The 14,850-nt window shown below is 33.2% G+C and overlaps 1 protein-coding gene across 1 annotated transcript in view; it reads left to right on the forward strand.

Annotated features, from left to right (window-relative positions):
* Window positions 1-14,850, forward strand: part of COP1 (COP1 E3 ubiquitin ligase) — a 250,901-nt gene that overhangs the window by 195,032 nt on the left and 41,019 nt on the right. The window lies entirely within an intron of this gene.

Here is a 14,850-nt window from a genome sequence, read left to right on the forward strand (position 1 = left end):
CTATTTATATCTCTTCTATAGGACTGGAAATTTCTAGAGTACATACTGTGTCTTATTTTCCCTAATGATCATTTGCAGTATATACTCAATAAACATTTAGCAGAATCTGGTATTGTCTTAGCAAGAAAAAAATTGGATGTAGGTAAAGGAGAGTGCCCTATATGTACACCTAATTAAATATTATTTCAGGGCAGAATTGCTGTCTATAAATGCACTTATATAAGAATATTTAAAAACATTTAATTTCTTAATAAGAAAGTTGTATTTCTAAACTGCAAAAAAAAGTTTTCTTAAACTTTTCCCTTATTTTAAAGGATAAGCTTTCTCAGCTATATGAAACAGTAGTTCTTTTTATTATCTTGATTTTTATAAACAGTTATTCACTAATGTCATCTTCTTGAAAAAAAATAGCTCTTTAGGTGCTTACTTGGTTGTTTTTATTTTTGGACCAAAAAATTCTTCCTTGATAGGTGCTTTGAGAATTCTGAGTTGCTGATGCTATTTAACTTTAATTAGCTATATTTCGTATCTATCTTATTTAAAATTCTATTAATCAACTTCTAGTTTTGGCAGTGGTAGACTAGGTGATTTATACTAACCTTCCCTGTAAATAGAACTAGAAAAGTTGGACCAAGTATATTTATTTTAAAAACAGCAACATAAACCTGTTCAAAGACTTTGGAATGTAAATAAGATAGAAAAGAATTAATGGCATAGGAATGGAAACCTGGCTCTGGGGTATGCTTTTCCTCTGGGAGCCTTTGGCACTCTTGGTAGGATGGCTGAGAACACTTATGGCAGCTTCACAGGGGGACATATATTAGAATTTAGTGCTCATCACTACGTGGGTGAACTTAACTTTGGTTTAGGGCTCCAAAAAGGGCTGTAGTCTAGGGTAAACCAGTAGAAGATAAACTCTTAAAATGATTGCAACTCCAGATCATATCAGTCCTTTAATTAAATTGAAATGATCCTGTATGGCTAGTTGAACTTAAATCGTCTTTGAAAGAAGATCTAAAAAAGATCATCTGGGAATTTATTTTGTTTTAAATTGCAAATACAGTAACTAAGTCACAGTAAATAACAGATAGACATAGGAAAAGGCAAAATGTTGTGAAAAAATTTAGCCTAAACAGTGGCCAACAGGAACGAAATCACAGCATCCCTGGATATCAGAATTATCAAATGTAGCTTAAAAATAACTGTGCTGACAAGATAAAAGATAAGATAGAAAATTTCAACTGGGAAGTAAAAAATTATAATTCCCCAAATTAAGAACTCAGTGGATGGATTGTATGGAGGAAAAGAGAGTCAATGAACTTTCAGTATGTTAGAAGAAAATATACAGAAGGAAGCATGGAGAGAAAAATAGGATGAAAAAAATACAGAAAAGAAATGAAGGATGAAGTAAGAAAGTTTAATATATTCAATAGAAGAGCTTAAAAGGAGAGAAAAAAATAATACAACTGAAGCAAATATTAGAAGAATTATCTTTGAGAACTTTACAAAATTGATGAAAGACATCAAGGCAGAGATTCATTAAGCCCTTGTACCCCAAAGAGTAAATTTAGAATGTGAGTAGAGATTTAATATTATATTTGGACCATGAAGAGACTTAAGTATGCCTGAAACTCTGACCTTGGATCTGCTTTCTCATGGAAGTACTTCATGAAAATGTGCTGAGTTAGGGACAAACATGGAATGTTATTGCTAGCAGCTAGTTATCTCTTAAATTTACTATGAAACTCCATCTATACTATTGCACGTGGACTTAGAGAAATGTGAGTTGGCATATCAGCTTTACATCTATCCAAAGTGAGCAATATAAGACTGACAGGAAACCAAGGCATATCTCTGTATCTAGAACCCCATGTACCCTATCTGTCCTTAGCAACTATGCATACTCTTTGTGTGGGTTCAGGAGAGATGCAAGAGGATATGCATGTGTATAGTTGCTTGCCCTTCTGATGAGTTTGAAGATGTTGTGCATGCTGAATTTCCTATCCTGTATAACTCTGTAAAGCTAACTAACCTACTGGAAGACTAAAGCTAATTGTGTCTGGTCCTGACCCCTGCTGGTGGTAGGACAGCCACACCTTGATACACCATAATCAAACTATAGAAAATAAAATGCAAAGGGAGTTTTTTTTCCCGTGTATTTATTCGTCAGAAAGAGAGAGAGAACACAAACAGGGATAGCAGAAGGAGAAGCAAACTCCATGCTGAGCAAGGAGCCTGATGTGGGACTTGATCCCAGGACCCAGGATTATGACCTGAGTCAAAGGCAGACGCTTAACTGACTGAGCCACCCAGGCGTCCCACAAAGGGAATTTATTAAAAGAAGACAGAGAAAAAGTCACTGTCCAGAAGACCATCAATTAGATTGATAGCCAATTTTTTCATGAAGCAATAGAAACCAGAGGTGGTGGAACCAGATCTTTACTGTGTAAAGGGAAATACCTGCTGGTCTATATGAAAATAGAAATGTCTCAAGACAAAAGCAAAATGAAGACATTTTTAGATAAATAATAACGAAGAATTTGCCACTAGTAGACCTATAGTAAAGAAAACCTGAAAAGATTTTTATTTTTAAAGATTTTATTTATTTATTTGACAGAGAGAAATCACAAGTAGATGGAGAGGCAGGCAGAGAGAGAGAGGGGGAAGCAGGCTCTCCGCTGAGCAGAGAGCCTGATGCGGGACTCGATCCCAGGACTCTGAGATCATGACCTGAGCCGAAGGCAGCGGCTTAACCTACTGAGCCACCCAGGCACCCTGAAAAGATATTTTTAAGGCAGAAGGAAAAGATGCAGAACCTAAAGATGAAAGTCACAGATGTCGAAAGGAATGGAAAAAGATGAAGGAATGGAAATGGCAAAAAGGAATGGAAGTGGTAATATATAGTAAATCTAAATGCATATTGCCTTTGTTGGATTTAATAGGCACATAGAATTAAGTATTTGATAGTAATAAGCCAGAAGGGTAAATGTGATTAAAATGTTCTCAGGAATTTTCCTTGTCAGGGAAGGAGGTAAAAAAACTAATTAATTAGACTGAAAGGAATCATATTCTAGTTGACAGGATAACCTTTCTAAAGTAATTCTTAAAGTGTGCTGCCTAGATCAACACATCAGCATCCCCTGGGAACTTTCTTTATTTCCCAGCAAAAAGATGAAAATTTCTCTAACTCACTTCATTGTCAGTCCAGATTTATTTTAAATTTGATTTTTGCATAAGTCACTTTGTGCATGAAAAGTAATTTCATTTCCCTATTTTAGATGAGGCACAAAGTGTGAGAGAGTCTTGTTTATTTATTTAACAAATATTTATTGTGTGTAGTCACGGTTCTAGATATGAAGGATAAACTTGAACAAAATTTTAAGAAAAATTCTGGGCCTCTTAGAAGACTTAAAATTTTATGTGCTGGAGGAGACAGAACAAAAAAATAAATAGTTGTATTAGAAGGTGTTGAGTGACTTGGAGGAAAACAAAGCAGGAAAGTGGGACAGGGAGTACTGGTATAAGGAGCTGTAGTTTTCAGTGGTGGTGACAGAATCACCTACCTGAGTAGCTGAATTAGAGCAAAGACAAGGACATAAGATGTAATCCATGTTTAAAGGTGGAAGGGTATTCCAAGTAGAGCAAACAGTTCAGAGACCTTGAAGTAAGAAAGTAATTAGTGTTCAGTGATTATATCAGTAATAGTGATCAGCAGTAGTGATCAATAGTAGTGATCAGTGGGCGCCTGGGTGGCTCAGTGGGTTGAGCTGCTGCCTTGGCTCGGGTCGTGATCTCAGGGTCCTGGAATCGAGTCCCGCATCGGGCTCTCTGCTCAGCAGCGAGCCTGCTTCCTCCTCTCTCTCTCCGCCTGCCTCTCTGCCTACTTGTGATCTCTCTGTCAAATAAATAAATAAAATCTTAAAAAAAGAAAAATAGTAGTGATCAGTAATAGTGGCCTTAAGAAAGGAGTCCAGTGTGATTGCACTACAGTGAACTAGGTGGAGAGTAGTCAATCTCAGAGTGGGGGAAGAGGAACCATTTCAACAGAACATTGTTTAGTAAAGTCTGGACTGTAGCTTTTACCCGGTGTGAGTTGGAGCCATTTTAGGATTTTGAACAAAGGAGTGATTAAATGTGACTTCAGTTTTTTAAAAATCAGTTTGGCTTTTGGAGAATAGACATTAAGGTGTCAAGGAACCAATAAATTGCATGTGGATAGTGAAAGAGAAAAGTCTAGGATGACACTGAGATTCACCCTCCACCCCTGCAACTTTAGGAGTGGAGTTGCCAGTAACTGAGAAGACTACCAGAAGAAGTGCCTTAAAGGAGAACAGGAGGTGACTGACGTTTACACTGGTTCAAGTTTGAGACGTACTTGTCTTCTAAGTGGATATACCAAGTTTGGAGTTCACAGCAGATTGTGGGACCAGAGATAGACATTGATAGCTGTGAGCTTGTGATGTTTAAGCCAAGAAATTGGATGGTATCTCTGCAAGGGAGTGTAATTAGATACTAGAAGTGTGTGAATACCATACTTTGGAGAGTTCCTTAGTGTTCTGTGATTAAAGCAACAAGAAGTCATCAACAAAGAGTGAGAAAGAGTAGTTCTCTCTATAGTAGAAAACTGGTACCTGGGAAGCCGAGTGAGAAAGTTTTTCAAGGAGGCGAGATTGATTGGCTTTGTCAAATGTTACTAATACAAGTAAGATGAGTAAAAAAAGTGAAAGGAGTGGTATGAGAAAAACTTGATTGGAGTGGTTTTAAGAAAGAACGGGAAGGGAGAAGTTGGAGATAGTGAAGTACAGAGAGCTGTTTTGGGGAGTAGTAAAACAATACCATGTTTAATCTCACCTAGATTACTTTGTTAAAATATGAAATCGATAGCCATCTCTAAAAAGGCCAAACATTTTATTGTCATTCTGTCCTTTATTTCTTTTCTACCTAGTTTTGATCATAAGAAAGAGATCAATCTTACTTATTTTTGAAAATTTTTATTTTATTTATTTTTAAAAGATTTTATTTATTGAGAGAAAAAAAGGGAGGATGGGGGTAAGGGCAGAGGCAGAGAATCTCAAGTAGACTCTCTGCTGAGCCCAAGCTTTGCTTAAGGCGCGGTCTCAACATCCTGAGATCATGACCTGGAAACCAAGAATTGGCTTAATCAACTAAACCACCTAGGTGCCCCATAAATTTAGAAAAATTTTAAATGTAATCAATCAAAGAGAAGAATGGAATTCTAACTTTGTAAATAAAAATATTATTCAACAAAGGGAAGGACATCTATCTCCACCTTTACCATAAAATTTTTTTAGTTCATTCTTCTGTAGTTGTTGGTCAGTTAGATGTTAGAGAGTTGATAGGATGGTTCAGATCTTATATTTACTGATTTTTTCTGAAAGAGATAAATATAAGGTCACTTACAAAATAGCTTAACTTTGGAAGTCTTTTTAGGTTTTGGACAAATATACTGGTGTATCATTTAACTGTAATGAACTAAAATGACCTAAAATTCTTCCATTAATGATAGTATAAAAAAATGCATGTGCTTTTATGTTATTTATGGCAGTGATTTAGTCATAAGGAGGGAATGGGCAGTTAAAAATGAGTGGTAGAGGGAAAGGCACTAAGACAACTAGATACATTCTTTTAGGAGAGTATCTCAGTCTTATAAAATTTAGATTAGTTTCCAGCAGATTAAATTTCTGTTTAGCTTTGTTTTTTCCTGTAACCTAGGGGTGTGTGTGTATGTGTGTGTTTCTTTTTGGCCACTTCTAGGTGAAAATGAACCAGTAATTTCAAGCCCTGTTTTGAACTGTCAGCCAAGATCATATATAATTCCCATTCTTTCTATTTCTACCAACCTTCATATAAACTGGAAAGAATGTTATATACATTGCCTTTTTTAAGGTGTTGATCAACTTAATTGTAGTATTTCTTTAATCTTCTCTTTTATTTCACAGTACTGTGGAAGTTAACAGCATGCTCTCCTACCTTCATGTTTGCTGTGTGGTTTATTTTACTTTAGGATTACAATTTTTACTTTTAATTACTCTTACTTGAAGACAGTATTTTTAATTTTTTTAAAGATTTCACTAATTAGAGAGAGATAAAGAGCACAAGGGGGTGGGTGGGGTAGAGGGAGAGGAAGAAACAGACTCCCTGCTGAGCAAGAATTCACAATGAGGAGCTTGAGGGGCTCCTTTTCAGATGCCTGAGCCCAGGACCCCGGACCACAACCTGAGTCAAAGGCAGACATTTAACTGGCTGAGAAACCCAGGCACCCCTAATGTTGTTTCTTTTAGTCTGAGAGGCCATACTTTGTGCTTTGTCCATTTTTCTTCTTTCCTGTCTTTTTCCTGTGTCTAAAAGTCACTTTTAGTTTGCTGACAGATCCTTCTGTCCTTTGTTCCTTAGCTTTGTCTTGTACTAGTAATGGCTCTATGATTTCTACCACTAAAATGCCAAAATCTCTTCACCATATTTAATTTTCAAAGAATTTTAAGATGTTTCATTTGGACTCTAGTAGTAAATACTCTTTTTGCTTTCTAGAAGAATTTTAATTGCAACTTAGGCCCTCTCTAGAATAGAAATGGTAGTGTTACATAAATGAAGAATACAGAATTATTTATTTTATATTTTGGTTTTAGTTTATTATTTTAATTCACTTGAAGACATTTTAACTGTAGAAACCTTAGTAGTTTAGAGTTATTAATACAAAGATACTCTATTACTGCCAAATTATTAGGGTTTTTCTTCCCAAGACTAAATCTTATTATTTATATTGCCTATTTTAGTCTTAATTTTCATGATTTTTAAAAGATATGGATATTTGAGAAATAACTACTAGGAATAACAGATCTTTTTACCTTTCTTTAGGATTTCAAATTTAATTTCATCACTAGTTATTTTTAAAATATAAATGAGTAATCTATCATATGTTTCAATTGCTGTAATAAAGGAACTTTAATATCTACTTATTTGAAGAAGCAACTATAAATTCTAAAGTTGTATATCTGAATATATTGAATCCATATTGAACATTCAAATACATTCCATTTGCATGATTATACAGTCTTTGAAGTAAGTGTGGTTTGTTGTATTTCCATACATAGCAGTCACTCAATACTTTTGAATATAGAGGATGGTGGGCTTAGTAGGCTGCAATTTTAATTCATTTTCTGGCTCTACTTTTTAAAAAAATACCACATAATTTATTTGGCCTCTTGTGTCCGGATGTAGTAAAATTTGCTGATACTTCTTGGAAACAGCCATTATCTGGATTAATAAAGCCTATATGTAATCAACAGTATATGTCATTTCTAGTTTCATCCTCTCTTTCTAAAATATACTGTTTATTCACAATTTTCCATAGGTATTAATATGGACTAACAAATTTTGTTTTCTCCCCCCTCTTCCTTCCTATGATGTCCCTAAATACTCAGATCCTTAAGTATATCTAAAAGCAGTAATGATATGGTCAGGATAACTCATTAACTAAATAATTATCCTTAGCTAATTTATAGTTGATTCAGAGGAAAATTTTTACAATTTTAAGAGGGTGTGGCGATAAGTGTGAATGTCCTTGGCAAACACTTTGGTGGAGTATAATATCATAATCTTGGAACATTATCTCTTAGGCTTTTTTACTAAATGACTGTTATTGTAGTTCGTTACTCAACGAAACAATTAGAAATGAATACATGTATATTTTAGAGAATTTATAAAAAAGTAGAAAAAATGTCTATTATCACTTTTTCCAGAAATAACCAATAGTAACATTTTAATGTAATTAATCTTCATGTTATTTTCCATTCACGGGTTCTGGTTTTTTTTTTTTTTTTTTTTTTTTTTCATAAAATTGAGTATTTTACATATTATCATTTGCTTTTTTATTTTTTAAGAGATTTTATTTATTTGACAGAGATTCTGCGAGAGAGGGAATGAATACAAGCAGGGGGAGTGGGAGAGGGAGAAGCAGGCTCCCCACTGAGCAAGGAGCCTGATGTGGGGCTCCATGCCAGAATCCCAGGATCATAACCTGAGCTGAAGGCAGATGCTTAACTACTGAGCCATCCAGGCACTCCTACCTTTTGCCTTTATCATTAACTCTTGAAAAGAGTATTTTCAGTGGCTACGTATTATTCTATTCTAAGAATTTACCATACTGGCATATCAGTGTTTTGTTAAGGATGTTAAAGTTTCCTTTTTACTATTATATAACTTGAATACTTTGACTACTACTTCTTGAATATTTTGTAATCTTTAAATCTCTAATTAATTCTTAGGAGAGAACCTTTAAGGTTTATCCATTTTAAAAAAATGAATACTTTTAAGACTTTTGATTAAAATTAGTTTGCCTTCCAGAGAAGTTTATTTACATTTGCTCTTACACCAAGAAACAAGAACATCCAGGGGGTTCAATTTCACCCTGCACATCAAACATGGGCTGTAATACCAGTACCTCTGCCAAATTGAAAATATTTTGTTAGTAAATATGTAATCATTTTTTATTATTTCTCTAAGCAATTTTCTAAAATGATAGCTTTTGACAATTTTTAAAATAAATTGTATGCTTATACTGAGAATGTTTTTTTAAAGAAATTTTTGCTTGAAAGGGAAATACCATGCAATTGAGATATTGTTTTGTAAAACACAGTCAATTTGGTGTTTGTAATTCAAATCTATTCCACTGTCTCCCACACCCTACATCCTCCTTGAAAGTAATGCTCTGAAGTGAAGGTAAATTTGGGACACTGCTGGTTATTTATTTTTTATTTCTGTTATATATATTTTTTTAATTTAATCACTGCTTTATTCAGAGACTGGAGTCAGGTAGAGGAGAATATGTATGTTCTCTATCTGTGGATCCTTCTGTTGGCATGACTTAAAACTGATGGAATAAAATATAAATTGGCTCAAGAATACAAATGCCTATTTCTGTTCTTAAGTGATCATATCTATTTAAAAAGACACCATATTTTTGTTGGAAGCAGATCATGAGTCCCTTGTAACTTCCATTGAGACTGTAGGTTACCCCCATCATTGTTTTAGCAGTTCGGTAGCACGTCATACATACTTATCTAATCTTGGATCACCAATTTCAAATGGATATCTAATGGGAAAAGGCAGTACTTACAAAGGACACTTAACACTTCCTTAGCTCTTCAAAAATGATTTAAAAGAAATATATATTCTCAAAAAAAAGCATTAGTTATTAATGGCTATTTTTTCTTGTGGCCTGAAACACCAGGAATCATATTGAAAGTTTCTGTGATTCTAGAATAAAGGTTGTCAGGACAAGGATTTTCTTAATTTCCGTCCCTTGAAACCAAGTCCAGCAAAACTTGGCTTGGGATTCTGTCAACTGTATTATCACCCGTACTGTACAAAGTTATAACCATATTGAGTGAGAGCATCTTTTTCAGTCATATAATAAAATACATTTTTATATTCCTATTTCTACTGAATTAATTTAATAAATTTCTAACTTTATATAACGGAACACTTTTTTAAGTGTTTTAACTAAAACTTTATGTTCTTAAGATATTTTCTTTATCTAAATCTCTCATGATTCCTATTCATTAAATATATTTGCTGAATGAATTAATATACTGCCTTTTACATTTGTGTTCATGTCTCTTATCTCCTGCTAACCTGCAAACTCCTTGAAAAAAAGGCATTCTACTATATTAAGGAAGAGCACGACTGTGAAACCAGATCATCCAAGTTGAGTCAGATCATCCACATAGTAATTCTGTAACCTTGTACAATTTCCTCAGCTGTACAGTGGCTCAGTTTCCTCATCTATATTTTTAATTTTTTTTTATTAAGTAGACTCCATTTCCAGCATAAGCCTTGAATTTACCACCCATGCTCTATCAGCTGAGCCAGCCAGGTGCCCCCTCCCTATCTATAACATGCTGATGACAACAGTAATTTACCTCTTAGGGTTATTATAAAGTTAAAATAAGTTAAGGTACATAAAGAGTTTAGAATAGTTTTTGGCATATAGTAAGAGCTATATCAGTATTTGCTATTAGTGTCATTCATTTTTAAAATACCCTTTAGCACAAAGCAAATTGTTTGCACCTAATGTGTAATTAGTATACAGTTTTTATAATAAACGGTATAGTCTTTTAGGCTTCTCCTTTATCTTGTTTGTTCCATAATTAATTAAATATTAGTTTTAAAACTAGAATGTTGGAGTAGAGGTAGAAAATACCTACAACATCTAATAGACTCACTTGAAACTCAGTGGTAATATCAAGATTACATAGCTTAAGAAACTAGTTTTTCTGACATCAACATTCATGGGTACCTATATAATCATTTTATAATTACCAGTGTGCCCCTTGGGATAACCCCCAGGCTTTTGCTTATTTTCAAAAACAAAATTTTGATGGTAATGCAGCTATAGGGAAGTTGGTATTTATTATTAGCTTAATATTTTTGTTAGATTTATAGCCTGTTCTTCCTTTCCTTTTAACATTGCTTGTATTTTACAATTCAATTTTCTCTCAAGAAGACTTAACTATTTTTCCAATTTATATGTTTTTATCTAAGAGATAGGCATTCCTCTCTGACTCAGTAAACACTGCATATAAAGCAGCAGATTGCCCACAACCAGGGAAGCTAAAGCACATGTTAAAAAGCCTTTCTGCTTTCATTAAAGTACAGAATGCATCTAGAGGAAAATTTATTCATACCAGTGATTTTCAAAACTGAGTGATTATCAGAATCATATTGGGATCTTTAAAAAAATATATATGAACAGAACATTTATTGTTAGATCCATGAAGCCCTATTTAGGGGGAGGAAAGATGGAGACTTGTATTAAAAAGTCCCCCAGGCCTCCTTGGAAAATTATATGAATAATTAAGCTTGGAATCGGATGATTATGTTACCACTGGAAAGAGATTTGTTAGACATAGTAACCAAGAGACATAAATGGTTCTCCAGCATCTGCTAATGAGGTAATGATTGTAATTATGAATATCTAATATCTGTTTGATTTTCCCCCTTGGGAAGAGACATAAATAAAAACAATAAGATGTAGTCTTTTTCCTTTCTTTAATTAAAAAAAAAAATTACCCTTAATTTATATTAACTTCCCACACTACTAAGCTGTTTCTGATCCTGAATTCTTCAGTGAACATGGAGAAGACAACATAGGAGCTTCTTTTTCTTTCTTCTCTCCTTTCTTCATTTCTGTTTCTCTTTTTCCTTTTATCTTTCCTTTCCTTTCTTCTTTCCTCTAGCTGGATGGTTTATAACACTTTAGAAAATTTTCCTGACTGGAAGAGGGCCAATCTGAATGAACTCTTGTCTTGGGCGTGGAAGGAAACGAAGATTCTGAGCATGGACCCTGACTTCCAGGAAGACTGTGGCTCCCATCTCCTAAGTGCCCCACTCTTCCCTTAGCATCCAGGCTAGAGTGGGGTGGGGAAATAGAAAAGAGAGGAGACAAGAAGGTGGTGGAAAACTGAAGCAAAGCTGTAATTTATTTCTTTTCTAAGTTAATTATATTAAGTGTAAATATTCCTTGACCTTAATGTCCACTACTGTATGGACAGCCTCTGTGAAAACATTTGTTGCTTTAGATATATTATGATAACTATTGTAATGAAATCAACAAAATAAGATTTCGTGAGTCTGCCACTCAACATTTTAAATATATCATTATTGTCATTTTTATATGTGCTGTAATGGAATTTGACCTATATTAGAATGGTTCTCATAATTTTTCTCATTAAACTTTTTTTTTGAAATAGTGTTTGTCCTTCTGAAGTATGCCAATTTTCAAGCATAGAATTGACAGAAATCTTTAAGCTGCTTGGTTTTTAAAAAATTTTTACTTTACCTTGCATAAGAGAAAAAAGAAATATATTAATTTGAGAGAGTGAATAATTTCATTATTACCCCACCACACGTAAAATTGTCCAAAATATTTTGAGATGGGAAAGGATTTAACTTTGGTTTCTAAATGTTTATCTTTTGACGGTTCCTACCAAATTTCTATTAGAAGTAGTAGAAGGCTAGAGAGTGAATATTGAATATCATTTCCTTGATTTAAAAGTTTTTAATGAATACCACTTGAGTTGGTTTTATATTAAGTATATGTATGAAAAATTATTTTCTAATTGAATAAAAATATAGTTAGCAATTATACTTAAATCATAGTTAACCAAGGACAGCAACTGTTTTAAGGAAAAAGTATATCCTGCTGATTCAAACTTGCATCCTATCTGGGGGAAAGAAATATGTTTATATTTTACTTCACTAGTCTCATGTTAATCCCTATTGTTCTCATGATGTTTCTCTGTTGATGTGATCCTTATAGCCTTTCAGATCTCTTACTCTATCATTTCTTAAATCCCATTTTATGCAGCGTTTTTCCAAGTTTTACAAAAATTGGCGTTGTTATTTCTAGGATGGTAGATAAGTTGTTAGTGCTGAACATAGAAATAATTTGATTATGTAGATTAAAGAAAAGTCCATCTATTATTATTGCTGTAAAGAAGCTATTTAATTTGGAGCTTGTTTTTGTTAGTCTTTTTTTTTTTTTACTCTAGTAAGAAGATTAATTTGAATGAAAATATAGATTCTTTATTTGAACTGTGATAGCCAATCAAAAGGTAAAGATAAAGGCAGAAAATAAATCCAAATCCTTTGGTTTAAATGACCAAAGTGTTTACACATTGTTGAGAATTAAATAGTTGATATTGCTTATGTTTGTCTTCAGGTTCTTTGACTTTGAGGGAAGTAGGAATTTTAGGGGTAGATTACACAGAAAGTAAATCTGACTTGAAGATTTAGTTCCTCTTTGTTAATTTACTGTTTTAAATCCTAAGTATCCAGTTATGTCTGATGGTTTTGTGACACACCAAGTATATCTTTGTGTTGCTTTCTAGAGGTTATAAAAGCAAAAGCAGTAGTAATTGCCTTTGCTTTTAGTGGGTTTTTTTGGTTTGTTTTTTGTTTTTTGTTTTTTTATTTCTCACAACATTCCAAACATGACTTTATTTTAGGAGACCCAAGAGTTTATCTTTTTATTTTAAAAATATTGCTAAGAATTATTGTATAATTCTTACGGATCCTCATGTAGTGTTCTCACCTGATAAATAAGAAATGAGATTTTTTTATTTCATTCCAGACTATCTAAATACTTTTGAAATATGTAGCTCAATATATATAATTCTTATTTTTAGCAGCCAAAAATAATTTAGGTTTCACAAATCATACTTATGTGCTCTGTTTTTCACTAACCAACCAGATCTATAATTCATCTGATAATCCTTGCTATTTGTACTAATGGAAGACTATAGTGGTTCTTATGTCAACTAATAAGAATGGATAATTGTTGTAGACACTTACTGTGGATATTTATATTTAAAAGGAGGGTTTATGCCTCTCCCAGTTAACAAGTTTAGCCTTACTGCGTCAAAATTCAATAGGAGTCTGTGTTTATGAGGAGTATTTCCATTTCCTTAAAATTTTCTGTTTTGTAAAGGTTTAAGACTTTAATTCTAAGCTTTTTACATTTCTCTGGATTTTTAAGATCTGACAATTGTGTTTTCCTGTACTAATGGAAAGGGTGAATTATTGATGGCAAATCAAATTCTAAGATCCCTTATAGGGATCTTGCTAATCTTTATTGGTAAGAGAAAGCCTGGTTATCCTGTAGGTTTTACACTGTCCATCACAGTCCTCTCACCATGTTTAAAAATAAATAGGTTTCATTCTTTCTATAATGAAGAAGTAGAATGAAGAAAACCACTTAATTTTGACCAGAGTTGAGGTTGTTTTCTACACATTAGGGACATTGCTTTTACTTATTTTCCCTTTTCCTTTTTATTCTCTGCTTTCCAAGTCATCATTTTAGGGATATGGAGAAAAAAAAGAACTTCTAAGGGTAGTAACCTGGGTTTTTGGGGGGTTTTGGCTTTTGGGTTTTTTTTTGTTTGTTTTGTTTAAATTTCATACTAACTTTAAACCCCTCCACTTGATATAACCAATAGTGTGAAAGGGTTTTGTTACTAATAATTAGTAACTAATTATTTTTGTTACTAATAATTAGTTTTGTTACTAATAATTAGTAAATTTTTCAAAGGTAAATTTTTTCTATTGACTGAGATTTATCAAAAACATAAGTTACTTTTAAGCTTGTGTATGTTTTACGTCTTTTGGTATAAAGATTTGCATCAACCTGAGTTATTAAGAATGAAACTCTTGGCTCTGAATTGGTTTGAATAAACCCTTAGAAGAGATTCTCTCACCCAGTTTAGATGCCATCTTTCTTTCTTTGTGATAGATAAGTGGCAGTTACTTTTTAAATTAATCATGAGGTTTTGGTTCTTTGCATGAACATTTGCATTTGAATTATTATGCACTTTTCTCTTATGCTTGCTAAAACATACAGGTTATATATCAAAAGACTCAAAACAAGTCAGAATAACCACAAGCTTCCTTCTCAGCCTGTTGTCATACATAAAGCAATGCCTGACCAAGCAGAAACTTATCTTCAGCATTTGGATCCTGTGAATCCAGTTATATCTTATTCAAGAGACCAGTGATTTTTTTTTTAATCTTTTCATCATCTCTGCTTTAGAATGTTCTATTTTTCTCCACCAATAAAGAGCTTTTAGAAAACAGAGAATAGGGAAGATTTGCCCTGTAATAGTAGCACCTAAACAAAACCGCAGTTAATGTTCTGATGTCTGTCTTTCCAGTCTTTGGCCTGCATTTCTTAATTAGTTTTACATTTTTGGTATACTTTGTATTTAGGTTTTTATGCTGACTACAACTCAGCATTTCCTCTCCTTACATTATGCATTTATATTTATTATGAAT

The sequence above is a fragment of the Mustela lutreola genome, chromosome 14 (genome assembly GCF_030435805.1).
Source record: "Mustela lutreola isolate mMusLut2 chromosome 14, mMusLut2.pri, whole genome shotgun sequence".
Taxonomy (NCBI): Eukaryota; Metazoa; Chordata; class Mammalia; order Carnivora; family Mustelidae; genus Mustela; species Mustela lutreola.